Source organism: Oncorhynchus masou, chromosome 28, assembly GCF_036934945.1.
Source record: "Oncorhynchus masou masou isolate Uvic2021 chromosome 28, UVic_Omas_1.1, whole genome shotgun sequence".
NCBI lineage: Eukaryota > Metazoa > Chordata > Actinopteri > Salmoniformes > Salmonidae > Oncorhynchus > Oncorhynchus masou.
This window is the reverse complement of record NC_088239.1, coordinates 71820572-71834700: the sequence shown is the minus strand read 5'-3', so window position 1 is coordinate 71834700 and position 14129 is coordinate 71820572.

The window sequence follows — 14129 nt, the reverse complement described above, 5'->3', positions numbered from 1 at the left end:
CTACAACCTAAGTGCATGTAAACTTCTGACTTCAACTGTACATGTTGTGTTTTTCCTCTTCACACATCCAAACTGATCACTCAGACCTGCATGCACAGATGTGTGTGTGCCCACACGCTCATAATTATACGCTCAGACCACATCTGTGTATATATACTCTTTATGTTTAAACAGGATACACATTCCTCCCTGTCCTTGTAGATATTCACATATTGTACAGAAATATAACGTGGGGAAACGTTTGTCTGTGTATTCAGGTGTATGTCATTGACAAATATGTATCTGTGTTTATAGTCATGGTGAATACCCTCATCTAGATTATGTGCCCCAGACCAGTGATGTGAAGTAATGAATTAATCCATTCTGATGAATAAAGAGCCTATACTTAAGCAATAGGGCCCGAGGGGGTGGTATATAACCAATATACCACAGCTAAGGTCTGTTCTTAGGCACGATGCAACACTGAGGTATATTGGCCATATAGCATAGTTTATATCGTTCCTTTCTGCTCCTTTTGAAACCTCTGAAATATATATTTATTTACATTTAGCTCAACATGACATGTTTTCACCAATCAGGGCGGCAGGTAGCCTAGTGGTTAGAGTGTTGGGCCAGTAACCGAATGGTTGCTGGATTAAATCCCAGAGCTAATAAGGTAAAATTATTTTGTTCTGCCCTTGAGAAAGGCAGTTAGCCCACTGCTCCCCGGGCGCTGAAGACATGGATGTTGATTAAGGCAGCCCCCCACACCTCTCTGATTCACACGGGTTGTGTTAAATGCGGAAGATATATTTCAGTTGAAGGCATTCAGTTGTACAACTGACTAGGTATCCCTCCTTTCCTAGAGCAGCTTGCTATGGAGCGGGAAAGCTATTTAAATGCATTGGATAGACGAGTCTATGGCGCAAGATGTGATTGAAATTTTGAGAGCGGGGAGAGAGCAAGAGAGGGTGGAGGCTCAGCTTGAAGCGAGGGGTATCTTGTTGTTATGACATGCCTTATCTGAATTAGGCCCACATAATTATACCTACTGATGAGCGACTTCTATGAAGGAACTTTTAATGTCTTTGAACTTCAGAGAATTGTCTTAACGTTGGACTAGCTAGCTAGCTAATAAGCTTGTGTGCAGAGTGGCACTAGAATTAAAATAAAAACACGTCTTTCCTTTTTGTAGTTAATGCTGTAAATCCAATGTGAAACGCAATAACCATAGTATCCTTAACTAGCACTGAAAAGGTTAAACCATTCTTCTCTACTTAAATATCTCTCAATAATTTTTCAAACACTCTTGTAACGTCAGTAGCTACACTACTGGACTGTTGGCCACACCCCTTGGTTGGAGACTCCACCCACAGTTTGGGGGACAAGAACATGCCGTAACCCTTGCTTACCCATTGGCCCTCATTGCAAAACTGAGAAAAAAGTATCTAGCTACTTCAATTATTTATTTACTCGATAAATACGTTAAATTGGTTTAAAAAAATCTAGAATCTATTTGTCCAGCCTTACTGCCAAGGAGAGATGAAAATATACAGTACCAGTCAAAGGTTTGGACACACCTACTCATTCCAGAGTTTTCCTTTATTTTTACTATTTTCTACATTGTAGAATAATAGTGAAGACACAAAAACTATGCAATAACACCTATGGAATTATATAGTTGTAATGAGCACGATGGGAGACAGAAAGCTGGTTTCAAGAGCAGGGCACAGCAGGTGTTCATTTGTAAAGGACAACAGCAGGAGGCAGTTAGCTGGGTTAAGGGGTAGGCAGAAGGTCATACACAGGGTGTCCAAAAAGGCAACAGTACAGACAGGGAAAAGGCTAGTAATATCGTCCGGGAGATCAGGCAATAGGTTGATAACAGGAAATCCGATAAAGTACAGGCAGGGAATAGGCCAAGTGTGTCGTTAGTGAGGCAGGCAAAAACTATCATACACGGGAGGAGTACGTTACGGGGAAACACAGAGCTCTGAATAGAAGTGTGTCACAAAACAAACCATACCTCACAATGATGGGGTGCAAAGGACTGAACTAAATAGTACGTGATAATGACATACAGGTGTGTAAACAGGTGATCAGAATTCAGGTGATTGGGATCTGGAGAAGGAGCTGCATTCAGGGGATCTATGTGTTTGAGAGTGTGAGTTGGAAGCAAACGTTACAGTAGTAACCAAAAAGTGTTAAACATATATTTTATATTTGAGATTCTTCAAAGTAGTCACCCTTTGCCATGATGACAGCTTTGCACACTCTTGGCATTCTTTCAGCTCAAATAAGCAAAGAGAAACGACAGTCCATCATTACTTTAAGACATGAAGGTCAAGGACTTTGAAAGTTTATTCAAGTGCAGTCACAAAAAACGTCAAGCGCTATGATGGAACTGGCTCTCATGAGGACCGCCACAGGAAGGGAAGACCCAGAGTTACCTTAGCTGCAGAGGATAAGTTCATTAGAGTTACCAGCCTCAGAAATTACAGGCCAAATAAATGCTTCACAGAGTTCAAGTAACAGACAAATATCAACTGTTCAGAGGAGACTGCATGAATCAGGTCTTCATGGTCGGATTGCCGCAAAGAAATACCCAATAAATGACACCAATACGAAGAAGAGACTTGCTTGGGCCAAGAAACACGAACAATGGACATTAGAACGGTGGAAATCTGTCCTTTGTTCTGAGAATTTGAGAATTTTGATTCCAACCTTCATGTCTTTGTGAGACACGGTGTGGGTGACTCAAGGCACACTTAACCAGCATGGCTACCACAGCATTCTGCAGCAATTCACCATCCCATCTGGTTTGCGTATAGTGGGACTATAATTTATTTTTCAACAGGACAATGACCCAAAACACACCTCCAGGCTGTGTAAGGGCCATTTGACCAAGGAGAGTGATGGAGTGCAGCATCAGATGACCTGGCCTCCACAATCACCCGACCTCAACCCAATTGAGATGGTTTGGGATGAGTTGGACAGCAGAGTGAAGGAAAAGCAGCCAACCTTGTGCTCAGCATATGTGGGAACTCCTTCAAGACTGTTGGAAAAGCATTCCTCATGAAGCTGGTTGAGAGAATAGCAAGAGTGTGCAAAGCTGTCATCAAGGCAAAGGGTGTCTACATCGAAGAATCTAATATAAAATACAAATATATATATTTTGATTTGTTTAACACTTTTTTGGTTACAAAATGATTCCATATGTGTTATTTCATAGTTTTGACATCTTCACTATTATTCTACAATGTATAATATAGTAAAAATAAAGACACTGGAAGGAGCAGTTGTGTCCAAACTTTTGACTATTACTGTATATATATTTTTATTATATTGAGGGGCTTCCCTGCTGCCCCTTCAGCTTAACCCTGCCTTCACCCTGACAAACGACCCCACCAAGTGGCCAGAGGACTGAGAGGTGTCATATCCAGACATTTATTTGTAACATTACCTCATTTAATCTCCAGGTAATTTATCATTAATATGTATTATAATAGAAAATATACAGTAATAGCCATTAGCTAACACCTCCCTTCCAACTAAGTCACTAATGATAGTTATCCAGTGGACTCCCTTGCCAGACCCAAGGTTGGGTAATTTCAGCATTTCAAATGAGCTATTTATTCTTAATAATATCACTTATAAACGCCTAATTAGCTGTCTGGCCCATAGGTCGTCTGGCCCATAGGCCGTCTGGCCCATAGGCTGTCTGACCCATATTCCAAGATCTGAGGCTGTGATAATAGCTTTCTCTCAATTGTTTGTAGCCTACATTAAAGTGGAACTGACAGTGTTTTAACTACTTTGCAGATATGAAACAAACAATCATAATATCAGTCAAAAATATGAAATATCCAGTTTATGCTTTACAACCAACTTTATAAGAGGTTTTAAAAATAGGTTATATTTTACTCAAATTTCAATGACGTACAGTAAGGCATTGTTGTCAGAATGAATGGGCCTCTTTCTAGAGCTACAACCTGAAGATCACTGACATCATCATGATTCAACCTTTAGTTCCCAGTTGTCTTGAAAGCACCATAAATCCAGAGAATGCCAGACTTTGATGACAAAATTTGCCCAATAGGGACCGCTGTGCCACCTTCCTGTTCAAGTGAGAACAGCACAACAAGGTCAGTCCAAAAATGTATTGTATGCAGCTGCATCAATGATGAATTATGCAAGGGAGATATGTATACTGTAGCTAAGAAAGTAATACCATTATTTATCCTACGGTTCTGACTTGGTGTACAGGGAGAACACTGTAAGAACGGCCCATGTTTTTAATTCTGTCGCTGTACATTTCAAAAGTGCTAAACAAATAATTATATTGACGCCGTCTGTCCTAGCTTGCTTATTAATGTCTTAATCGAAATTACGGACTGAATCTTATCGGCTTTCGTCCCCTCATGCGATAGTTTGTCATTCGAATCCACATTAGTTTAAGCAAGTCAGCCATATCTGCTGTTTTTTTTAAAGGCAGTTTTTTTTAAAGGCAGTAAATGATGCTGAATGAACTGTTTCGCTGCCAGACAAGGCTCCGCTGATAGCCAGATGTAGCAGTGGTATGAAGTTGGGACAGCTTTATGCAGTTTCTGGGCACCGTTTGTCATCGTTGTAGTGCAATTAATGTATTGTTTAGTGTTGTGTTGTGTAGTGGCTTTGCTGGCATGCATTCCACTTATTTGTTATTTTTTTTGCCCCACCAAGATTTACATGCTAAAATTGCCACAAAAAAATACATATAAATATAATTTTTATTTGTGTTATAATTTTAATTTAACCTTTATTTAACTAGGGCACTCAGTTAAGAGCTGGGATTAGAAATAAAAATGTATTAAATAAAGATGTAGGACAAAACACACATCACGACAAGAGAGACATCACAACACTACATAAAGAGAGACCTAAGACAACAACATAGCAACACATGACAACTCAGCATGGTGACAAGACAGCATGGTAGTAACACAACATGACAACAACATGATAGCAACACAACATGGCAGCAGTACATGGTAGCAGCACAAAACAGTGTACAAACATTATTGGGCACAGACAACAGCACAAAGTGCAAGAAGATAGAGGCAACAATACATCACTCAAAGCAGCCACAACTGTCAGTAAGAGTGTCCATGATTAAGTCTTTGAATGAAGAGATTGAGATAAAACTGTTCAGTTTGAGTGTTTGTTGCAGCTCATTCCAGTCGCTAACTGCAGCGAACTGAAAAGACGAGCGACCCAGGGACGTGTTTCCTTTGGAGACCTTTAACAGAATGTGACTGCAGTAGAAATCTCATAGTGGGGAGTGATAATGAACTGATTCAAAGACAAACTTGAATAATTTAATCATATCAAATAGTATTATAATGAACTGATTCAAAGAAAAAACGGCAATCATGCAGGTTAAACAGATAAAACTGTTTTTAGAAAATTAACTGATTCAAATTACTCCAAAAAGATGGGCTGGTGAAAAAATCAGATTGCCATTTCAGGATCACGTTGGCATCCCTTTGGCAGTCACATTCATTTAGTTGTCTTCTTGTAAACAACACTATCAAACATGTTCACCAAAGCAGCACATACGTGTACTATTTTGTCAACCATTGTCTCTTCTCGCTTGTCAACCTCATCCCTCAGGGTCTTCAAGAAGCAAAGTCGAAGTGGCTCATGGAGGATATGCAATCTTCACTTTACGACTGATTGTTGTCCTATGGACAGAGTCTCCCACCTCAGCTGTAGATCTCTGCAGTTCATCCAGAGTGATCATGGGCCTCTTAGCTGCATCTCTGATCAGTCTTCTCCTGGTATGAGCTGAAAGTTTAGAGGGACGGCCAGGTCTTGGTAGATTTGCAGTGGTCTGATACTCCTTCCATTTCAATATTATCGCTTGCACAGTGCTCCTTGGGATGTTTAAAGCTTGGGAAATCTTTTTGTATCCAAATCCAGCTTTAAACTTCTTCACAACAGTATCTCGGACCTGCCTGGTGTGTTCCTTGTTCTTCATGATGCTCTCTGCGCTTTTAACGGACCTCTGAGACTATCACAGTGCAGGTGCATTTATACAGAGACTTGATTACACACAGGTGGATTGTATTTATCATCATTAGTCATTTAGGTCAACATTGGATCATTCAGAGATCATCACTGAACATCTGGAGAGAGTTTGCTGCACTGAAAGTCAAGGGGCTGAATAATTTTGCACGCCCAATTTTTCAGTTTTTGATTTGTTAAAAAAGTTTGAAATATCCAATAAATGTCGTTCCACTTCATGATTGTGTCCGACTTGTTGTTGATTCTTCACAAAAAAATACAGTTTTATATCTTTATGTTTGAAGCCTGAAATGTGGCAAAAGGTCGCAAAGTTCAAGGGGGCCGAATACTTTCGCAAGGCACTGTATGTTGCAGCATTGTTTACAGTGTGTATGTGTGTGCGTGGCACTGCTTAATATGAATTAGTAGATGTCCCAGTGAAATTCCATTCTTATATTGAATAAAAAGCATACCAGTATAAATCCGAACATTGAATTTGACTCTTGATTCTTCCACCTTAACCCTGGGAGTTGACTCGTTGCATTGTGTTTTTGTAGCCAATGTGGGATAGTTTTATTTTCCCTATAAAAAAATGTAATCAATTGGTCCTTTATTCCTCGGGACTGGGAGTGCAGCTTGCAGATCGCACCCATTGTTAGGCCTATAGGCTTTACATTAGACCAACCTGTCATTTCATAATCTGATAACTTTTTATTTCACAGTGTAAACTCACTGTGTATTTTCACTGCAGTATTAAGTTAAATATTTAGCTAATGAATGATGGGTTAATATCCATACGCCAACGCTTCTTACTTATCTGTTAATGCTTGCAGAATGATACATGATAAACTGTCCCCTGGTGTGGATGCTCACCAACGTTTATAGCTATGTATAATTTATTGTTATAGTTATCGTTGTAGTTAAAACACAAAGCCAACTCTGCAATGGAGTCGCTTACCAAGAAGACAGTGAAAGTTCCTGAGTGGCCAAGTTACAGTTTTGACTTAAATCTGCTAAAAAATCTATGGCAAGACTTGAAAATGGTTGTCTAGAAATGATCAACAACCAATTTGACAGAGCTTGACAAATTTTTAAAAGAATAATGGGCAGATATTGTACATTCCAGGTGTGCAAAGCTCTTTTAAACACCTACCCAGAAAGACTGTAATCATTGCCAAAGATGATTCTAACATGTATTGATTGACTCAGGGGTGGGAATACTTATGTAAATAAGATACAGTATTTATGAATTTCATTTTCAATACATTTTCAAAAATGTATCAAAACATGTTTTCCCTTTGTCATTATGGGGTATTGTGTGTAGATGTGTGAGAGAAAAAATATATACTTAATCCAATTTGAATTCAAGCTGTAACACTACAATATGTGGACTGTCAAAGGGTATGAATACTTTCTGAAGGCACTGTATGTATGTCATTGCTGTTCCACCTACTGCTTCACTAAAGTGGTATAATTTGGAGATGGACCAGAGGATCAAACAGCCAAGAGCCACTCGAAAACAAATACTTTTTGTATAATAAGCAGAGAAATGACATGTAATTACACACATTAAGAGGTATTATTTACCATGATTATCTATCCACCTCTCTGGCTTCGAAAAACAAGCTTTTATGATAAGAGAAGAGCTTTGTCAGGGATCAGGGGACGGAAGGGAAATATTCTCTTTAACTATCCAAAATGTGATTGTTACGCAACAGGACAATAAACCCGAGCTGCCCCCAAACCAAGGCACGCTGCCTGTTAATTATCTATCTAAATAAGTGCCTTATTTTCTGTATATCGTGTTGTCGTTTCTACTGTAGCATACCGTATGCATGTATGTATGGATTATAATGTATTTACGGTTTTATTCATGTTTTCAAGCACTAGTGACAAATCATACATTTCAATTCTTGCATAGATTGTAATGGACACATGATGTCTGTAAAATACTTTTTTGAATGTTGTACTGATTATAATGAGCCAATGCTAAGCTATTTGCCAGCATTGTGTGACGTCATGTTTGTTGACATCATACAATGCATTCTGGTTGTCACGTAAGCATCTGTCAGACCAAAGATGTTATAACAAGGGATAGTTCACTCGACTGATTTATGGTGCTTTCAAGACAATGAACTCTGAAAAATACGAGGTCAAATCATGACGTCAGTGATCTTCAGGTTAGAAGGTCGAAGCTCTAGAAAGAGGCCTGAGTTCCCGAGTTGGAATTGTGTGTTGGATGACCGTTGAAAACTATTTTTCACAGTCGGAGCTCATATTTTTCCCAGTTCCCAGTTGTTTTGAACCTAGGGTTGCAAGTTCAGACCCCCCATTCCAAGGGTTTTTATTTTTATTTAGCGTATAAATCTCCTGTGTTTGCCCTCCACCGCCATCATAGAAATATTTCCTGCATCATATTCCCCTATGATACCTTCCCCCATTTTTACTCCCCCATGGATTTGAAAACCCCAATAAATGAAATGAACACCCCCACAAACCCCCCATAAAATGGTTTCATCCCTGTTGAGCTTCTATGCTACGATTAGGCTCGGCAGTGGGCTTCTATTTGGGGTAATGATCTGTGAGGTGCTAAAAAAATGTTGCTTTGTGATTTGTCAAAAAAATGTTGAAGACTTTTCATGTCATGTGCTCCGGTTCTTGTATACACTGTAACGCCTACGGTGGGGCAATAAAGTATTTAGTCAGCCACCAATTGTGCAAGTTCTCCCACTTAAAAATATGAGAGAGGCCTGTAATTTTCATCATAAGTACACTTCAACTATGACAGACAAAATGAGAGAAAAAAAATCCAGAAAATCACATTGTAGGATTTTTAATTTATTTATTTGCAAATGATGGTGGAAAAAAAGTATTTGGTCAATAACAAAAGTTTATCTCAATACTTTGTTATATACCCTTTGTTGGCAATGACAGAGGTCAAACGTTTTCTGTAAGTCTTCACAAGGTTTTCACACACTGTTGCTGTTTTTTTGGCCCATTCCTCCATGCAGATCTCCTCTAGAGCAGTGATGTTTTGGGGCTGTTGCCGGGCAACACAGACTTTCAACTCCCGCCAACAATTTTCTATGGGGTTGAGATCTGGAGACTGGCTAGGCCACTCCAGGACCTTGAAATGCTTCTTATGAAGCCACTCCTTCGTTGCCCGGGCGGTGGGTTTGGGATCATTGTCATGCTGAAAGACCCAGCCACATTTCATCTTCAATGCCCTTGCAATACATGGTCCCATTCATTCTTTCCTTTACACGGATCAGTCGTCCTGGTCCCTTTATAGAAAAATAGCCCAGATGATGATGTTTCCACCCCCATGCTTCACAGTAGGTATGGTGTTATTTGGATGCAACTCAGCATTCTTTGTCCTCCAAACACGACGAGTTGAGTTTTTACCAAAAGGTTATATTTTGGTTTCATCTGACCATATGACATTCTCCCAATCTTCTTCTGGATCATCCAAATGCTCTCTAGCAAACTTCAGACGGGCCTGGACATGTACTGGCTTAAGCAGGGGGACACGTCTGGCACTGCAGGATTTGAGTCCCTGGCGGCATAGTGTGTTACTGATGGTAGGCTTTGTTACTTTACTGCTCTCTGCAGGTCATCCCGCCGTGTGGTTCTGGGATTTTTTGCTCACCGTTCATGTGATCATTTTGACCCCACGGGTGAGATCTTGCGTGGAGCCCCAAATCGAGGGAGATTATTAGTGGTCTTGTATGTCTTCCATTTCCTAATAATTGTTCCCACAGTTGATTTCTTAAAACCAAGCTGCTTACCTATTGCAGATTCAGTCTTCCCAGCCTGGTGCAGGTCTACAATTTTGTTTCTGGTATCTTTTGACAGCTCTTTGGTCTTGGCCATAGTGGAGTTTGGAGTGTGACTGTTTGAGGTTGTGGACAGGTGGCTTTTATACTGATAACAAGTTCAAACTGGTGCCATTAATACAGGTAATGAGTGGAGGACAGAGGAGCCTCTTAAAGAAGAAGTTACAGGTCTGTGAGAGCCAGAAATCTTGCAGGTGACCAAATACTTATTTTCCACCATAATTTGCAAATAAATTAATTAAAAATCCTACAATGTTATTTTCTGGAGAAAAAAAAATTCTCATTTTGTCTGTCATAGTTGAAGTGTACCTATGATGAAAATTACAGGCCTCTCTCAACTTGCACAATTGGCGACTGACTAAATATTTTTTTTGCCCCACTGTATATCAAACATTTGTAATATGCTGAAAAGTGGTCAAACTAAGTACATCTTTTTCAGACAATGGGCGCAGCCATCTTTGACTTTGCTGACTTGGCTTAGCTGACATGCATCTCTTATCTAAACAATACTACATTTCTTCCTTGTGTTCACCAGAGATGTGGTACATTGTAAACAAGTCTAGCTGTTAGGTCGCTAACTTAAGTTTATTTTTTATTTTTTTAGACTGGTTTATGGAATGAGTTTAGCTGTGGATGTGTTCCATGTGATGTTTGGATGATGAATTTCACATTTATCTTTTACAATAAAAGAAGAAATTGAGGAATATATTTGTGAAGACCTTTATTTCCCATCAGTACAAAACATTGTTTAGATACTTTTCAGACAACAATGCTGTAACATTTTCAAGACTTTTATTCTTTCCACTGCCCCTGCTATAGCCTACCTCATCAGGTTCGCAGAATTACACAATTGCCCTTGTATTTTTTGGTGCTTTCTAAAATATATTTTTCTCCTGTTTATTTTTTCAACTCGATTTGATGCTGCTGCTCTGACTGTGAACTGTGACCTTTTGGGTAGCTAAAAATTCAACTTGATAACAATGGCTTGTTTTTGTTTCCATTTAATTTTAAAACAAATTCTGATGTTTGAGACTTCTCTTCCTATCCTTCCGTCCTTTTCTTAGTTTGTCCCTCGTTGGCTTTCCTCTTTGTGATAACAATGTGATTTAACATATAAAATTCCCTCTGGCAGGCGGTTTAGGCCACTCATGACTAGGGCTGTTACAGTGACAACACTGGCGGTCACAAGTCATGACGGCAGTCAAATTCCATGTGACCGTTTAGTCAAGGTAGACAGGTTTCGCCAAGCTCTGATGCAGCTGAAGGTCATTAGTAGCCTAAACACCTTGCTAACCTCCTGGTACTCAGCACTCTATTGTCCCTCTAATCACTTGAGAAAACGTGTGAGAAAACAGAGTGATGGCCTCTTTTATAAAGAGAAGGATCCCATCAGCTTTCTATATGCTAGGCCTAGTACAGGGGCTTTCCTTTAAAAGTTTTGAACTTATGCCGCGACTGTTTGTGGTAGATGGTGGCAGATTGTGGTAAATTGCATCATTCTGGCAACAATGGCTGACACTTAAATAACGTGCCATAGAATTGTGCGGCACCCCGCAAGCTGTGCTGCAGTATGCTGAAACTTTTAAAGGAAGAACCACTGTATATATATTTTGCAACTTTCCTAATATTAAGCACATGGCTTCTCATTACAACAGGAGTATAGCCTACCTGGCTGGCATGAAAATGAACCACAGGAAAAGTGCCCTCCATTCACTATTTAACTGCTTAGATGACATGCATTTTTCCCCCTGTCCCTGTTTTGAGACAGATGCATGTCAATGGTCAAATCCAAACAAATGTCACACATATATTCTTTAGTATATGTAAAGACAAGATTAAATAAAGAACAGTCTAATGGGTGACAATATTAGCCTATCACTTGTGAATGATGCCCAGTTTGTGTGCAGTAAGGCAAAAAAACGTATGCCTTTTTTTGTGTGACTTTTTCAAATCAAAGTCGCACACCTCACGTGGCCGAGCCCATGGGCCTATATGTTTTGATAAGGTTTGTATCACAACTAAAGTGGCCAAACAACTTCTTAAGATTAAGCATATTAAACTGATTCTAGAGCCTAACTGGCACACACATATGCAGCGTGAGTTTTAAGTATGGAGAAGATCATTTTCACCATTAAAATGCACATTTATAATAAAAACATTACATGGATAATCACATTTTTGGTCACTTTTGAGAATGATGTTTTCCCACTATTAGCACATTGCTGAACCTATAATGTGAAGAAAAAGCTTTAAAATGTATCAACATTTGAATCTAAACGTTCTGATCTGTTGCGTCAGCCCCATTGTGTGAAAAAAAATGATTTTTGAAGTTAGTGGTTGTATTCATTTGGGATCTATCACATTCCACAACTGTCCCAGACTATGTTTGGAATATTAATTTCTCACACAGAACAGGTCAACTTTTGTACTATGGGCAGGGTTGGGGATTACATCTGTTACTCCCCAAATTTAATCCGTTACATGTAAGGCAGGTATTCCCAAACTGGGGTACGAGTACCCCCCATGGTACGCCCAATGCCACTGTTGTTTTATTATTTTTATTTTATCTTCACATTTTCAAACAGTCCATTTATATTATCCAACAGGGCTATACATTTGGGTGAGGTTTTTTTTGCGCCTGAGTAGCCTCATTTCACTGCCAAAAATACAATGAAACCATCTAGTGTTCAGCGAGATAACAACACAATGTCAAATACAGGTAGCCTAGTCAAATAATTAACATCCAATCACATTTAACCATTACTCTCTCGCAGGAATTCCACTAATGGTTCGTCTGTAACCAAACGTAGCTGCTGCTCATGTTGGTATCTGTGCTGACCTCTTGCATGATGACGAGTTTCTCACACGACTGGCCTATCTGGGTGATATTTTTTCTCACCTGAATGATCTGAATCATAGATTCGGGACACAATTAAGGCTCTGATTAAGAAGTTGGAGCTCTTCTCTCTCTGCATTAACAAGGACAACATGCACGTCTTTCCATCATTGTATGATTTTTTTGTGTGCAAATGAACTCAAGCTTACAGACAATGTCAAATGTTATATAGCGATCCACCTGAGTGAGCTGGGTGCGCAATTACTCAGGGACTTTCCTGAAACGGATGAAACAATCAACTGGATTTGTTATCCCTTTCATGCCCTGTCTCCAGTCCACTTACCGATATTTGAGCAAGAGAGCCTCATCGAAATTGCAACAATCGGTTCTGTGAAAATTTAATTTAAATCAGTAGCCATTGCCAGATTTCTGGATGGGGCTGCACTCAGAGTATCCTGCCTTGGCATATCGCGCTGTTAAGACACTGATTCCCTTTGCAACCACATACCTATGTGAGAGTGGATTCTCAGCCCTCACTAGCATGAAAACTACAGGCACAGACTGTGTGTGGAAAATTATTTAAGACTGAGACTCTCTCCAAAACAACCCAACATTGCAGAGTTATGTGCATCCTTTCAAGCACACCCTTCTCATTAACCTGTGATGAGTTATTCACAATTTTCAATTAACAAAGAAGGTTTTATATGTAAGATGGTTAAATAAAGAGCAAAATTATTGATTCTTATTATTATATTATTATTTGTGCCCTGGTCCTATAAGAGCTCTTTGTCACTACCCACGAGCCGGGTTGTGACAAAAACTCACACTCATTATTTTGTTTATTAAATGTATCGTATAGTGTGTGTGTGGCAGCCTTACAATGATGGCAAAAAACAACATTCGAGAGTGCGCTAACCCTGGTGCTAGAGGGGGTACGCAGCTGGAGGTTGAATGTTTGAAGGGGTATGGGACTATAAAAAGTTTGGGAACCACTGACGTAAGGGATTACAAAAAACGGTAACTGTAATCAGTTATGTTACCAGGGGAAATATTGTAATCAGATTACAGATACTTTTGAAAAACTAGATGATTACTTCAAGGATTACTTTTAAATTCAGAAAGGATGTTTGCGGAAAAAAAATCTTTGACACTATTCTGTTTTCTCAATGACATTCAAATCAGCATTGAAAAAAGGCGCTAGTTTAAGTTTGTTCCACCTGAGCGAGTCAGACCACAAGTCAGAGACCACTATGATGACACACCAGATGGGTTTGATGGATCGTGGGTAGAAGAGCAGGAATAGGCTTTTGAGGCTACAGTCCAAGCTATGTCTTCCAATGGTGCGACTGCTGTCAGCATCCAAAGATGATTCAACTTGAATAAACGCTTGGAGGTGAGGCTGACAGCAGTGGTGTCTTCTACAGCGATACGGA